We start from the raw sequence: 17446 nt of genomic DNA, 5'->3' as shown, positions 1-17446 counted from the left end.
GAGATGAGACAGCTATGGCATAGAGAGAGAGATGAGACAGCTATGGCATAGATAGATGAGACCGATATGGCATAGAGAGAGTGATGAGACGGCTATGGTATAGAGAGAGAGATGAGACAGCTATGGTATAGAGAGAGAGAGATGAGACAGCTATGGCAGAGAGAGAGAGAGATGAGACAGCTATGGCAGAGAGAGAGAGAGATGAGACAGCTATGGCAGAGAGAGATGAGACAGCTATGGTATAGAGAGAGAGAGATGAGACAGCTATGGCAGAGAGAGAGAGAGATGAGACGGCTATGGTATATAGAGAGAGATGAGAGAGAGATGAGACAGCTATGGCATAGAGAGAGAGATGAGACAGCTATGGCATAGAGAGAGAGATGAGACAGCTATGGCATAGAGAGAGAGAGATGAGACAGCTATGGTATAGAGAGAGAGAGATGAGACAGCTATGGCAGAGAGAGAGAGATATGAGACAGCTATGGCAGAGAGAGAGAGAGAGATGAGACTGCTATGGCAGAGAGAGAGAGAGAGATGAGACAGCTATGGCAGAGAGAGAGAGATGAGACAGCTATGGCAGAGAGAGAGAGAGATGAGACAGCTATGGTATAGAGAGAGAGAGATGAGACAGCTATGGTATAGAGAGAGAGATGAGACAGCTATTGCATAGATAGATGAGACCGCTATAGCATACAGAGAGAGATTAGACAGCTATGGTATAGAGAGAGAGATGAGACAGCTATGGCATAGAGAGCGAGAGAGATGAGACCGCTATGGCATAGAGAGAGAGATGAGACAGCTATGGTATAGAGAGAGAGATGAGACAGCTATGGCATAGAGAGAGAGAGAGATGAGACAGCTATGGCAGAGAGAGAAATGAGACAGCTATGGCAGAGAGAGAGAGAGATGAGACAGCTATGGCAGAGAGAGATGAGACAGCTATGGCAGAGAGAGAGAGAGAGATGAGACAGCTATGGCATAGAGAGAGAGAGATGAGACAGCTATGGTATAGAGAGAGAGAGAGATGAGACCGCTATGGCATACAGAGAGAGATGAGACAGCTATGGTATATAGAGAGAGAGAGAGAGATGAGACAGCTATGGTATAGAGAGAGAGATGAGACAGCTATGGTATAGAGAGAGAGATAAGACAGCTATGGCATAGATAGATGTGACCGCTATGGCATACAGAGAGAGATGAGACAGCTATGGTATAGAGAGAGAGAGAGATGAGACAGCTATGGCATAGAGAGAGAGATGAGACAGCTATGGCATAGATAGATGAGACCGATATGGCATTGAGAGAGTGATGAGACAGCTATGGTATAGAGAGAGAGATGAGACAGCTATGGTATAGAGAGATAGATGAGACAGCTATGGCATAGATAGATGAGACCGCTATGGCATAGAGAGAGAGATGAGACAGCTATGGCCTAGAGAGAGAGAGATAGATGAGACAGCTATGGTATAGAGAGAGAGATAGATGAGACAGCTATGGTGTATAGAGAGAGAGATGAGACAGCTATGGTGTATAGAGAGAGAGATGAGACAGCTATGGCATAGAGAGAGAGATGAGACAGCTATGGTATAGAGAGATGAGACAGCTATGGCATAGAGAGAGAGAGATGAGACAGCTATGGTATAGAGAGAGAGATGAGACAGCTATGGCATAGAGAGATAGATGAGACAGCTATGGCAGAGAGAGAGATGAGACCGCTATGGCATAGAGAGAGAGATGAGACCGCTATGGCATAGAGAGAGAGATGAGACGGCTATGGCATAGAGAGAGAGATGAGACGGCTATGGCATAGAGAGAGAGATGAGACCGCTATGGCATAGAGAGAGAGATGAGACAGCTATGGCATAGAGAGAGATGAGACAGCTATGGCAGAGAGATAGATGAGACAGCTATGGCATAGAGAGAGAGAGAGAGAGATGAGACCGCTATGGCATAGAGAGAGAGATGAGACCGCTATGGCATAGAGAGAGAGATGAGACAGGTATGGCATAGAGAGAGAGATGAGCCCGCTATGGCATAGATAGAGAGATGAGCCCGCTATGGCATAGATAGAGAGATGAGACCGCTATGGCATAGAGAGAGATGAGACAGCTATGGCATAGAGAGAGAGATGACAGCTATGGCATAGAGAGAGAGATGACATCTATGGCATAGAGAGAGAGATGAGACAGCTATGGCATAGAGAGAGAGATGAGACAGCTATGGCATAGAGAGAGAGATGAGACAGCTATGGTATAGAGAGATAGATGAGACAGCTATGGCAGAGAGAGAGATGAGACAGCTATGGCATAGAGTGAGATGAGACCGCTATGGCATAGAGAGATGAGACCGCTATGGCATAGAGAGAGAGATGAGACCGCTATGGCATAGAGAGAGAGATGAGACCGCTATGGCATAGAGAGAGAGATGAGACAGCTATGGCATAGAGAGAGAGATGAGACAGCTATGGCATAGAGAGAGAGATGAGACCGCTATGGCATAGAGAGAGAGATGAGACCGCTATGGCATAGAGAGAGAGATGAGACCGCTATGGCATAGAGAGAGAGATGAGACAGCTATGGCATAGAGAGAGAGATGAGACAGCTATGGCATAGAGAGATAGATGAGACAGCTATGGCAGAGAGAGAGAGAGAGAGATGAGACCGCTATGGCATAGAGAGAGAGATGAGACCGCTATGGCACAGAGAGAGAGATGAGACCGCTATGGCACAGAGAGAGAGATGAGACAGGTATGGCACAGAGAGAGAGATGAGCCCGCTATGGCATAGAGAGAGATGAGACCGCTATGGCATAGAGAGAGAGATGAGACCGCTATGGCATAGAGAGAGAGATGAGACAGCTATGGCATAGAGAGAGAGATGAGACAGCTATGGCATAGAGAGAGAGATGAGACAGCTATGGCATAGAGAGAGAGATGAGACAGCTATGGCATAGAGAGAGAGATGAGACAGCTATGGCATAGAGAGATAGATGAGACAGCTATGGCATAGAGAGAGATGAGACCGCTATGGCATAGAGAGAGAGATGAGACAGCTATGGCATAGAGAGAGAGATGAGACCGCTATGGCATAGAGAGAGAGATGAGACAGCTATGGCATAGAGAGAGAGATGAGACAGCTATGGTATAGAGAGATAGATGAGACAGCTATGGCAGAGAGAGAGATGAGACAGCTATGGCATAGAGAGAGATGAGACAGCTATGGCATAGAGAGAGATGAGACAGCTATGGCATAGAGAGAGAGATGAGACCGCTATGGCATAGAGAGAGAGATGAGACAGGTATGGCATAGAGAGAGAGATGAGCCCGCTATGGCATAGAGAGAGAGAGATGAGACAGCTATGGCATAGAGAGATAGATGAGACAGCTATGGCAGAGAGAGAGAGAGAGATGAGACCGCTACGGCATAGAGAGAGAGATGAGACCGCTATGGCATAGAGAGAGAGATGAGACAGGTATGGCATAGAGCGAGAGATGAGCCCGCTATGGCATAGATAGAGAGATGAGACCGCTATGGCATAGAGAGAGAGATGAGACCGCTATGGCATAGAGAGAGAGATGAGACCGCTATGGCATAGAGAGAGAGATGAGACCGCTATGGCATAGAGAGAGAGATGAGACCGCTATGGCATAGAGAGAGAGATGAGACAGCTATGGCATAGAGAGAGAGATGAGACAGCTATGGCATAGAGAGAGAGATGAGACAGCTATGGCATAGAGAGAGAGATGAGACAGCTATGGCATAGAGAGATAGATGAGACAGCTATGGCATAGAGAGAGAGAGAGATGAGACCGCTATGGCATAGAGAGAGATGAGACCGCTATGGCATAGAGAGAGATGAGACCGCTATGGCATAGAGAGAGAGATGAGACAGCTATGGCATAGAGAAAGAGATGAGACCGCTATGGCATAGAGAGAGAGATGAGACAGCTATGGCATAGAGAGAGAGATGAGACAGCTATGGCATAGAGAGAGAGATGAGACAGCTATGGTATAGAGAGATAGATGAGACAGCTATGGCAGAGAGAGAGATGAGACAGCTATGGCATAGAGAGAGATGAGACAGCTATGGCATAGAGAGAGATGAGACCGCTATGGCATAGAGAGAGAGATGAGACAGGTATGGCATAGAGAGAGAGATGAGACCGCTATGGCATAGAGAGAGAGATGAGACCGCTATGGCATAGAGAGAGAGATGAGACAGCTATGGCATAGAGAGAGAGATGAGACAGCTATGGCATAGAGAGAGAGATGAGACAGCTATGGCATAGAGAGAGAGATGAGACAGCTATGGCATAGAGAGATAGATGAGACAGCTATGGCATAGAGAGAGAGAGAGATGAGACCGCTATGGCATAGAGAGAGATGAGACCGCTATGGCATAGAGAGAGAGATGAGACAGCTATGGCATAGAGAAAGAGATGAGACCGCTATGGCATAGAGAGAGAGATGAGACAGCTATGGCATAGAGAGAGAGATGAGACAGCTATGGCATAGAGAGAGAGATGAGACAGCTATGGTATAGAGAGATAGATGAGACAGCTATGGCAGAGAGAGAGATGAGACAGCTATGGCATAGAGAGAGATGAGACAGCTATGGCATAGAGAGAGATGAGACCGCTATGGCATAGAGAGAGATGAGACAGCTATGGCATAGAGAGAGATGAGACAGCTATGGCATAGAGAGAGAGATGAGACCGCTATGGCATAGAGAGAGAGATGAGACAGGTATGGCATAGAGAGAGAGATGAGCCCGCTATGGCATAGAGAGAGAGAGATGAGACAGCTATGGCATAGAGAGAGAGATGAGACCGCTATGGCATAGAGAGAGAGATGAGACCGCTATGGCATAGAGAGAGAGATGAGACAGCTATGGCATAGAGAGAGAGATGAGACAGCTATGGCATAGAGAGAGAGATGAGACAGCTATGGCATAGAGAGAGAGATGAGACAGCTATGGCATAGAGAGATAGATGAGACAGCTATGGCATAGAGAGAGAGAGAGATGAGACCGCTATGGCATAGAGAGAGATGAGACCGCTATGGCATAGAGAGAGAGATGAGACAGCTATGGCATAGAGAAAGAGATGAGACCGCTATGGCATAGAGAGAGAGATGAGACAGCTATGGCATAGAGAGAGAGATGAGACAGCTATGGCATAGAGAGAGAGATGAGACAGCTATGGTATAGAGAGATAGATGAGACAGCTATGGCAGAGAGAGAGATGAGACAGCTATGGCATAGAGAGAGATGAGACCGCTATGGCATAGAGAGAGAGATGAGACAGGTATGGCATAGAGAGAGAGATGAGACCGCTATGGCATAGAGAGAGAGATGAGACCGCTATGGCATAGAGAGAGAGATGAGACTGCTATGGCATAGAGAGAGAGAGAGAGAGCATTATAAAAAACACAACAGCACTCGGACATAGGCTCAGATTTATCAAGCCTTGGAGAGTGGTTGGTACTTTATCACCGTGCTATGTATCACTGTCCAAGGCTTGATAAATCTGTACCATAGTGTACCCCGGTGCAGTGTGAGACACACGCAGTCTCTGCTCTGGGATCAGCAATGTGCAGACAGGATGATTTATATTTAGCACAGATAAGGGGGTTACATTTTACCACAGTGTAATGTGGGTGAGCGGCTCCGTGTTGCTCGGCGACAGCCCCAAAACATGACAGATCTAGAGAAGATCGGCATGGAAGAGTGGCCAAAATACCTGCTACAGTGTGTGCAAACCTGGTCAAGAACTACAGGAAACGTCTGACCTCTGTAATTGCCAACCGAGGTTATATTACAAAGTATCGAGTTCAACTTTCTGATTGTCCAAATATTTATTTTCCACAAGAATAAACAAATAAATAGTGTAACAATCATACAATGTGATCTCCAGATTCTGTCTCTCACAGGTGAAGTCTATGATGGAAATTACACACCTCTCTCATCTTTATAAGTGGGTCACCTTGCACAATCGGTGGCTGTCCAAATACTTTTTTGCCCCAGTGTGTGTGTGTGTGTGTGTGTGTGTGTGTGTGTGTATATATATATTGTAACACTGTAGGGGTGCAAGGCGCCTTTTCCTGGGGAATATGGCCGCACGCAGCAGCTGAGGAACAACACAAGTCCAGTTTCTGGTACAACTGACCCCGGCCAGTTTTATTGAAACAGAAAATAAAACAAAACCCAAAAATAAAAATACCTTGCCTGTCCGGCACTAACTAAACATAAGATATTCCTAACTGTCACTAAACAAAACACAGAGTTCTTCAGTACATACTGTATAGCTTACTTGCATCAGAAAGCGTGTCTCTCACACACAGATCCTCCAGCCTTCCCAGGCAGTCTGCCCATACTAATCAGGTTAGAAGCACTATAACACTCTTACACAGCTGAAACCCTGATTAGCCCTCTGTGAGGCCAAAGACCCGAACTGGGCCCAATGTCTAGAACTCGCCTTATCTCTCTCTCAGAGCCTTTACCCAGCTTTTACAGCAAACTGAAAAGGTTCAGACAAAACAAAAAGCATTTTTCCTAGAAGTTAACATTTTCTAAAACATGTAAGACAAGAACCTGGGACAAATATACCTGCCCTCAAACACTATCCCAGTGTTCTTGTCACATATCCCCCTCCCCTGTTTCGACCTAGGGGCCGGAACACTTGTAGCCCCCAAACAGAAGATGCGAGACAATGCATCTGCGTTGGCCAATTGTGTTCCCGGTCTATGTTCGACAGTAAACTTAAAGTCCTGCAACGCTAGAAACCATCTAGTTACACGAGCATTCTTGCCTCTATTTACATACATCCATTTTAAAGGGGCATGGTCTGTCACTAGTCTGAATTGTCTACCCAAGAGGTAATACCTCAAGGTATCTAGTGCCCACTTAATGGCCAAAGCCTCCTTTTCCACAATGGCATACCTTTTTTCATGCTCATTGAGTTTCCTACTCAAATAAATGATAGGGTGTTCGTCCCCATCTCTGGTTTGGGACAGCACAGCACCTATCCCTACCTCTGAGGCATCTGTCTGTACCACAAATTCTTTTGAAAAATCTGGTGTTATCAACACCGGTTGTGAACACAAAGCCACTTTTAACGCTTGGAACGCCTTTTCTGCATCAGGGTTCCATTTCACCACATTTGACTGCTTCCCTTTGGTAAGGTCTGACAACGGCACCGCTGTGGTCGCAAAATTAGGAATAAACCGTCTATAGTACCCAGTAATTCCCAAAAAAGCCCTTACCTGTTTTTTATTCACTGGACGAGGCCAGTTTTGAATAGCATCAACTTTATTCAATTGGGGCCTAATCAGACCTCTGCCTATGGTGAAGCCCAAGTATTTGACCTCCTCCATTGCGAGGCAGCACTTCTTTGGGTTAGCAGTTAACCCTGCCTCTCTGATTGAGTCCAGTACTGCTTGTACTTTAACCAAATGGGACCCCCAGTCTGTACTGTGAATTACCACATCATCCAAATAGGCAGCTGCATATTTTCTATGGGGCCTCAAAATTTTATCCATCGCCCGTTGAAAGGTTGCTGGAGCCCCATGCAACCCAAAGGGTAACATCTTATACTGGTACAGCCCCTCCGGAACCGAAAAGGCTGTTTTTTCTTTGGCGCTATCAGATAAATGTATTTGCCAGTAACCTTTGGTCAGGTCCAATGTGGTGAGAAACCTGGCTGTTCCCAGCCTTTCTACAAGCTCATCCACACGGGGCATGGGGTATGCGTCAAACTTGGACACCTCATTTAACTTACGAAAGTCATTACAGAAGCGTATGCTACCGTCGGGCTTCGGGATGAGCACTATGGGACTGGACCACTCACTGTTAGACTCCTCTATGACTCCCAGTTCTAACATGGTTTTAACTTCCTTAGAAATAGCTTCTCGCTGAGCTTCAGGAATCCTATATGGCTTTAAATGAACCCTGACCCCTGGTTCTGTGACAATGTCATGTTTTATTATGGTCGTTCGGCCAGGCAGCTCTGAAAATACCTCCCTATTTTGGATGAGAAATTCTTTAACCTGATTGTTCTGATCAGCTGATAATGTCTCTGACACCTTCACTGCGGGAAGCAACCGGGGTGAAGACACCGAAGGGCAAGGCTCCGCTGCCAGAGACAACCTATCTTTCCAAGGTTTGATTAAGTTAACATGGTAGATCTGTTCGGGTTTTCTCTTTCCCGGCTGGTATACTTTGTAATTAACCTCATTCACTTTTTCCCTAATCTCAAATGGACCCTGCCATTTAGCTAGGAATTTGCTTTCCACAGTGGGTACCAAAACAAGAACTCTATCGCCAGGAGCAAATTCCCGTATCTTGGCACTCCGGTTATAGACCCTCTGTTGAGCACTTTGGGCCTGTTCCATGTGCTCTCTGACAACAGGTGCCACGGCTGCAATCCTATCCTGCATTTGTGTTACATGCTCAATAACGCTTCTATAAGGAGTGGTCTGTCCTTCCCACGTCTCTTTGGCAATATCCAACAGCCCTCTGGGGTGTCTACCATACAACAAATCAAATGGAGAAAACCCCGTAGAGGACTGAGGAACTTCTCTGATGGCCATTAACAAGTAGGGCAACAAACAATCCCAGTTTTTCCCATCTCTCTCAACAACCTTTTTTAACATACTTTTTAATGTTTTATTAAACCTTTCCACCAACCCGTCAGTTTGGGGATGGTAGATGGACGTCCTGAGGTGAGTGACCTTAAATAACTTGCACAACTCTTTCATGATCCTTGACATAAATGGAGTACCTTGGTCAGTCAAAATTTCTTTTGGTATTCCCACTCTACTAAATACCTGCACCAGCTCCCTAGCTATCGCCTTCGTTGTGATAGTGCGTAAAGGGACAGCCTCAGGATATCGAGTGGCATAGTCCATAATTACCAGGATATACTGATGGCCCCGAGCAGACTTTAACAAGGGCCCCACGAGATCCATGGCTATTCTGTCAAACGGGACCTCTATAATAGGCATGGGAACTAGTGGGCTCCTGAAATGGGGTCTAGGGGCATGATACTGGCATTCAGGACAGGAAGAACAATATTCAGACACTTCTTTATAAACCCCTGGCCAAAAGAACCTTTGTAAAACTCTTTCAGTGGTTTTTTCTGCCCCTAAATGTCCTGCGGTAACGTGACTATGAGCTAAATCTAGTACCGTTCTCCGATAAGGCTGGGGAACTACCAGCTGTTCCACCACATCCTCACCCCTTTTGACAATGTGGTACAAGAGCTCATTACAGATGGCCATGTGGGGATACGTAACCCTGTCACCTGGTACCACAGGTTCCCCATTAACAATCTTAACATTCTCTCTAGCCTTTATTAAGGTAGGATCCTTTAACTGTTCAGACGCAAACAGATCCTTCTTTACCTCCAGGTCAGGCACGCTTTCAGTTCTAACTACTATGTCTCTGTTCCCGGCAAGAGGGTCCTCACTGGACTCCCCATCTGTCACTTCCCCAGCCAAACTAGCAAAAGGCAAAGGGCCAGAAAGTTCCGAAGACCCACGTACATCCATAAAATCACCGGTATTATCAACTGGCTTTTTACTTCTCACATCTGTTGATAACCGTGATTCCCACAGTTTCCAAAAATGAGGAAAATCCCTCCCTATTATGGCCTCATGCACCAAGGTAGGGACCAGTCCCACTTTAACCATTGCTGACCCACAACAAGTTTCTATATTCACCTCAGCAGTGGCATAATGTTGGGTATCCCCATGTATGCAAGTTACCCCAATAGGTATTTGCTGGACCTTTAAGGGGTTCACTAACCCAGCTTTCACGAGGGTAACTAAACTTCCTGAATCCAGCAAGGCCTCTACCCGGTTACCCTCTAAGAACACATCACACATTTGTTTTTCCAGCTCAGGTGAAGGTACCACAGTACAGGCTAACCTAGCAAAGAAAGACATTCTGCGACATTCAAAGGCAGCATCACATTGCATGGGTTCTTGCGTGACTGGGCAATTGGCAATAACATGACCTGGCATACCACACCTAAAACATTTAACCACACGATTATCAACCCGTTTGGGCAGCATAGACCGTTCTAGCCCCATTGGCCTGTCTCCAGGGCCAGTGTTTACAGTCTCTCCAGCCCTGCGTTCTCTTAACCGCCCAGCAACGTTTTCCCACGGAACAGTCTTACCAGTCTTTACTGAAGGGCGCTGTCGAGGATCTATGGGTTGCTGGGTGGTCATCAGTAGTTCCTCTGCTGCCAAATACCTCTCTACCATGTCCACTAATTGGTCAGCAGTACCCGGGTTTCCATGGCTCACCCACTTGCGCAGGACCATGGGCAAAGATCTCAAGTAGCGGTCCATGACGACTCTTTCCACCATCTGGGGACCAGTTAATGTCTCTGGCTGTAGCCATTTTTTTGTTAGCTGAATAAGGTCGTGCATCTGGGAGCGCGGAGGCTTCTCCATGGCGTACAGCCAACGGTGCACCCGTTGTGCTCGTACTGACAGCGTGACTCCCAGGCGGGTCAGGATCTCAGTCTTTAGTTTATCATAGTCCCGAGCCTCAGCAGGGCTTAAATCAAAGTAAGCTTTTTGGGGCTCACCTGACAGGAAAGGTGCCAGCAGACTGGCCCACTGTGCTTTTGGCCAGTTCTCACGCTCTGCAGTCCTTTCAAACGTGGTCAAGTAGGCCTCCACATCATCAGCCTCTGTCATTTTCTGCAGGAAGTGACTGGCCCGTATAGAACTAGAGCTGGTCGGAGCACTGACGGCCACATCTCCAATCCGGGCTGCAAGGCTCTGCACCACTTCTGTTAAGGCCTGTCTATCCTGACGCTGTTGCCTGTAAAGTTCATCAACAACTGCCTGCTGTTGTCTCTTATTTTCCTCCATTGCCACCTGCTGCTGTCTTATATTTTCCTCCATTGCCACCTGCTGCTGTCTGTTGGCCTCCTGCTGTAGTCTCCAATTTTCTTCCATTGCCACCTGCTGCTGTCGGTTGGCCTCCTGCTGAGCCGCTGTAGCTTGCAGCAAGGCTTTAAGCAGATCCTCCATGTCGACAGATTTTTCAGGCGGCTTTGTAGCTGCTTTCACCCAGGACATATCAAACCCTCAGGGGTGAGTCTCAGTAACTTCACACTGGGCTGTATCTGCATAAACCACCGTTTTCTGCAGGCCTCACAAAGCTGCTGCTTTCACTTATGCGCAGAACGGTGTGCTCGCATTCTCCACCAAGTTGTAACACTGTAGGGGTGCAAGGCGCCTTTTCCTGGGGAATATGGCCTCACGCAGCAGCTGAGGAACAACACAAGTCCAGTTTCTGGTACAACTGACCCCGGCCAGTTTTATTGAAACAGAAAATAAAACAAAACCCAAAAATAAAAATACCTTGCCTGTCCGGCACTAACTAAACATAAGATATTCCTAACTGTCACTAAACAAAACACAGAGTTCTTCAGTACATACTGTATAGCTTACTTGCATCAGAAAGCGTGTCTCTCACACACAGATCCTCCAGCCTTCCCAGGCAGTCTGCCCATACTAATCAGGTTAGAAGCACTATAACACTCTTACACAGCTGAAACCCTGATTAGCCCTCTGTGAGGCCAAAGACCCGAACTGGGCCCAATGTCTAGAACTCGCCTTATCTCTCTCTCAGAGCCTTTACCCAGCTTTTACAGCAAACTGAAAAGGTTCAGACAAAACAAAAAGCATTTTTCCTAGAAGTTAACATTTTCTAAAACATGTAAGACAAGAACCTGGGACAAATATACCTGCCCTCAAACACTATCCCAGTGTTCTTGTCACAATATATATATATATATATATATATATATATATATTCTCTAACGTCCTAAGTGGATGCTGGGGACTCCGTAAGGACCATGGGGAATAGCGGCTCCGCAGGAGACTGGGCACATCTAAAGAAAGCTTTAGGACTAACTGGTGTGCACTGGCTCCTCCCCCTATGACCCTCCTCCAAGCCTCAGTTAGATTTCTGTGCCCGACGAGAAGGGTGCACACTAGGGGCTCTCCTGAGCTTCTTAGTGAAAGTTTTAGTTTATCCAGTGGAACCTACTGGACAAATGGTCCGGGTCGCATTTTCAGATGCATCAGCGGATAACCCTGTCACCAAGGACAAGGGTATCCATCATGTGGTGGTTGCAGAGTGCTCATCTTCTAGAGGGCCGCAGATTCGGCATTCAGGACTGGGTCCTGGTGACCACGGATGCGAGGCTGGGGAGCAGTCACACAGGGAAGGAATATCCAGGGCTTAGGGTCAAGCCTGGATACATCACTTCACATAAATATCCTGAAGCTAAGGGCCATTTACAATGCTCTAAGCTTAGCAAGACCTCTGCTTAAAGGTCAGCCGGTGTTGATCCAGTCGGACAACATCATGGCAGTCACCCACGTAAACAGACAGGGTGGCACAAGAAGCAGGAGGGCAATGGCAGAAGCTGCAAGGATTCTTCGCTGGGCGGAAAATCATGTGATAGCACTGTCAACAGTATTCATTCCGGGAGTGGACAACTGGGAAGCAGACTTCCTCAGCACGACCTCCACCCGGGAGAGTGGGGACTTCACCCAGAAGTCGTCCACATGATTAAAAAACTCGACAGGTATTGCGCCAGGTCAAGAGACCCTCAGGCAATAGTTGTAGACGCTCTGGTAACACCGTGGGTGTACCAGTCAGTGTATGTGTTCCCTCCTCTGCCTCTCATACCCAAGGTACTGAGATTGATAAGATGGTGAGGAGAAAGCACTATATTCGTGGCTCCGGATTGGCCAAGAAGGACTTGGTAACCGGAACTTCAAGAGATGCTCACGGAGGATCCGTGGCCTCTACCTCTAAGAAGGGACCTGCTCCAGCAAGGACCCTGTCTGTTCCAAGACTTACCGCGGCTGCGTTTGACGGCATGGCGGTTGAACGCCGGATCCTGAAGGAAAAAAGGCATTCCGGATGAAGTCATCCCTATCCTGATCAAAGCCAGGAAGGATGTAACCGCAAAAACATTATCACCGCAATTGGCGAAAATATGTTGCGTGGTGCGAGGCCAGTAAGGCCCGACGGAGGAAATTCAACTGGGTCGATTCCTACATTTCCTGCAAACAGGAGTGTCTATGGGCCTGAAATTGGGGTCCATTAAGGTTCAAATTTCGGCCCTGTCAACTTCCAAAAAGAACTAGCTTCAGTCCCTGAAGTTCAGACGTTTGTAAAAGGGGTACTGCTTATACAGCCTCCTTTTGTGCCTCCAGTGGCACTTTGGGATCTCAATGTAGTTTTTGGTTCCAAAAGTCACATTGGTTTGAACCACTTAAATCTGTGGAGTTAAAATATCTCACATGGAAAGTGGTCATGCTGTTGTCCCTGGCCTGGGCCAGGCGCGTGTCAGAATTGGCGGCTTTATCCTGAAAAAGCCCTTATCTGATTTTCCATTCGGACAGGACAGGGCGGAATTGAGGACTCGTCCTCAGTTTCTCCCCAAGGTGGTTTCAGCGTCTCACCTGAACCAACCTATTGGTGGTGCCTGCGGCTACTAGGGACTTGGAGGCCTCCAAGTTGCTAGACGTTGTCAGTGCCCTGAAAATATATGTTTCCAGGACGGCTGGAGTCAGAAAATCTGACTCGCTGTTTATACTGTATGCACCCAACAAGCTGGGTGCTCCTGCTTCTAAGCAGACTATTGCTCGTTGGATTTGTAGTACAATTCAGCTTGCACATTCTGTGGCAGGCCTGCCACAGCCAAAAATCTGTAAATGCCCACTCCACAAGGAAGGTGGGCTCATCTTGGGCGGCTGCCCGAGGGGTCTCGGCTTTACAACTTTGCCGAGCAGCTACTTGGTCAGGAGCAAATACGTTTGTAAAATTCTACAAATTTGATACCCTGGCTGAGGAGGACCTGGAGTTCTCTCATTTGGTGCTGCAGAGTCATCCGCACTCTCCCGCCCGTTTGGGAGCTTTGGTATAATCCCCATGGTCCTTACGGAGTCCCCAGCATCCACTTAGGACGTTAGAGAAAATAAGAATTTACTTACCGATAATTCTATTTCTCATAGTCCGTAGTGGATGCTGGGCGCCCATCCCAAGTGCGGATTGTCTGCAATACTTGTACATAGTTATTGTTACAAAAATCGGGTTATTATTGTTGTGAGCCATCTTTCAGAGGCTCCTCTGTTATCATGCTGTTAACTGGGTTCAGATCACAGGTTATACGGTGTGATTGGTGTGGCTGGTATGAGTCTTACCAGGGATTCAAAATCCTTCCTTATTGTGTACGCTCGTCCGGGCACAGTATCCTAACTGAGGCTTGGAGGAGGGTCATAGGGGGAGGAGCCAGTGCACACCAGGTAGTCCTAAAGCTTTCTTTAGATGTGCCCAGTCTCCTGCGGAGCCGCTATTCCCCATGGTCCTTACGGAGTCCCCAGCATCCACTACGGACTATGAGAAATAGAATTATCGGTAAGTAAATTCTTATTATATATATATATATATATATATATATAAATTCATACTTCTCCAGTGTTTATGTAGGAGTGCTCCAACAAATGGAATAGAATAATTTGCGCCAGTGATTGAATCAGTCAGACCAGTCATTCCTAGGCCCTCCGGCCATTGTGAGCGTGGACGAGGACCTCGTGTTTCATGGATAAAACACTAGAGATGAGCGCCGGAAATTTTTCGGGTTTTGTGTTTTGGTTTTGGGTTCGGTTCCGCGGCCGTGTTTTGGGTTCGACCGCGTTTTGGCAAAACCTCACCGAATTTTTTTTGTCGGATTCGGGTGTGTTTTGGATTCGGGTGTTTTTTTCAAAAAACACTAAAAAACAGCTTAAATCATAGAATTTGGGGGTCATTTTGATCCCAAAGTATTATTAACCTCAAAAACCATAATTTACACTCATTTTCAGTCTATTCTGAATACCTCACACCTCACAATATTATTTTTAGTCCTAAAATTTGCACCTAGGTCGCTGGATGACTAAGCTAAGCGACCCTAGTGGCCGACACAAACACCGGGCCCATCTAGGAGTGTCACTGCAGTGTCACGCAGGATGTCCCTTCCAAAAAACCCTCCCCAAACAGCACATGACGCAAAGAAAAAAAGAGGCGCAATGAGGTAGCTGTGTGAGTAAGATAAGCGACCCTAGTGGCCGGCACAAACACCTGGCCCATCTAGGAGTGTCACTGCAGTGTCACGCAGGATGTCCCTTCCAAAAAACCCTCCCCAAACAGCACATGACGCAAAGAAAAAAAGAGGCGCAATGAGGTAGCTGTGTGAGTAAGATAAGCGACCCTAGTGGCCGACACAAACACCGGGCCCATCTAGGAGTGTCACTGCAGTGTCACGCAGGATGTCCCTTCCAAAAAACCCTCCCCAAACAGCACATGACGCAAAGAAAAAAAGAGGCGCAATGAGGTAGCTGTGTGAGTAAGATAAGCGACCCTAGTGGCCGACACAAACACCGGGCCCATCTAGGAGTGGCACTGCAGTGTCACGCAGGATGTCCCTTCCAAAAAACCCTCCCCAAACAGCACATGACGCAAAGAAAAAGAGGCGCAATGAGGTAGCTGTGTGAGTAAGATAAGCGACCCTAGTGGCCGACACAAACACCGGGCCCATCTAGGAGTGTCACTGCAGTGTCACGCAGGATGTCCCTTCCAAAAAACCCTCCCCAAACAGCACATGACGCAAAGAAAAAAAGAGGCGCAATGAGGTAGCTGTGTGAGTAAGATAAGCGACCCTAGTGGCCGACACAAACACCGGGCCCATCTAGGAGTGGCACTGCAGTGTCACGCAGGATGTCCCTTCCAAAAAACCCTCCCCAAACAGCACATGACGCAAAGAAAAATTAAAGAAAAAAGAGGTGCAAGATGGAATTGTCCTTGGGCCCTCCCACCCACCCTTATGTTGTATAAACAGGACATGCACACTTTAACCAACCCATCATTTCAGTGACAGGGTCTGCCACACGACTGTGACTGAAATGACGGGTTGGTTTGGACCCCCACCAAAAAAGAAGCAATTAATCTCTCCTTGCACAAACTGGCTCTACAGAGGCAAGATGTCCACCTCATCTTCACCCTCCGATATATCACCGTGTACATCCCCCTCCTCACAGATTATCAATTCGTCCCCACTGGAATCCACCATCTCAGCTCCCTGTGTACTTTGTGGAGGCAATTGCTGCTGGTCAATGTCTCCACGGAGGAATTGATTATAATTCATTTTAATGAACATCATCTTCTCCACATTTTCTGGATGTAACCTCGTACGCCGATTGCTGACAAGGTGAGCGGCGGCACTAAACACTCTTTCGGAGTACACACTTGTGGGAGGGCAACAGGGCCGTTTCTAGACAATTTGGCTCCCAGTGCGAGATTTAAAAATGCGCCCCCCCCCCCCCATTGCTATAAAAAAAATTTCGCCCCCCCATATAGCTATAAAAAAGAAAAAGTATGCGCGCGCCTCCGGCGCGCGCGCTCCCGACAAGGCGTGGCCTCATCTGATATCATCACGCCCACCACAGGGCGTGATGATATAAAAAAAATAAAAAAAGTCCCCATTTTACACATTACAGCAGCCAAGTGTCCCCATTTTACACAGTGCGGCAGGCAGGTGTCCCCATTTTACAGAGCGCAGCAGGCAGATATCCCCATTTTACACAGTACGCAGGCAGGTATCCCCATTTTACACAGTGCGGCAGGCAGATATCCCCATTTTACACAGCGCGGCAGGCAGGTATCCCCATTTTACAAAGTGTGGCAGGCAGGTATCCCCATTTTACACAGTGCGGAAGGCAGATATCCCCATTTTACACAGTACGCAGGCAGGTATCCCCATTTTACACAGTGCGGCAGGCAGGTGTCCCCATTTTACACAGTGCGGCAGGCAGGTGTCCCCATTTTACACAGTGCGGCAGGCAGGTGTCCCCATTTTACACAGTGCGGCAGGCAGGTGTCCCCATTTTACACAGTGAGGCAGGTGTCCCCATTTTACATAGTGCGGCAGGCAGGCGCCCATTTTACACAGTGCGGCAGGCAGGTGTCCCCATTTTACACAGTGCGGCAGACAGGTGTCCACATTTTACACAGTGCGGCAGGCAGGTGCCCCCATTTTACACAGTGCGGCAGGCAGGTGTCCCCATTTTACAGAGCGCAGCAGGCAGATATCCCCATTTTACACAGTACGCAGGCAGGTATCCCCATTTTACACAGTGCGGCAGGCAGATATCCCCATTTTACACAGCGCGGCAGGCAGGTATCCCCATTTTACAAAGTGTGGCAGGCAGGTATCCCCATTTTACACAGTGCGGAAGGCAGATATCCCCATTTTACACAGTGCGGCAGGCAGGTGTCCCCATTTTACACAGTGCGGCAGGCAGGTGTGCCCATTTTACACAGTGCGGCAGGCAGGTGTGCCCATTTTACACAGTGCGGCAGGCAGGTGTCC

Source organism: Pseudophryne corroboree, chromosome 8 (assembly GCF_028390025.1).
Source record: "Pseudophryne corroboree isolate aPseCor3 chromosome 8, aPseCor3.hap2, whole genome shotgun sequence".
Classification (NCBI taxonomy): Eukaryota; Metazoa; Chordata; class Amphibia; order Anura; family Myobatrachidae; genus Pseudophryne; species Pseudophryne corroboree.
This window is presented reverse-complemented; position numbering follows the sequence as displayed.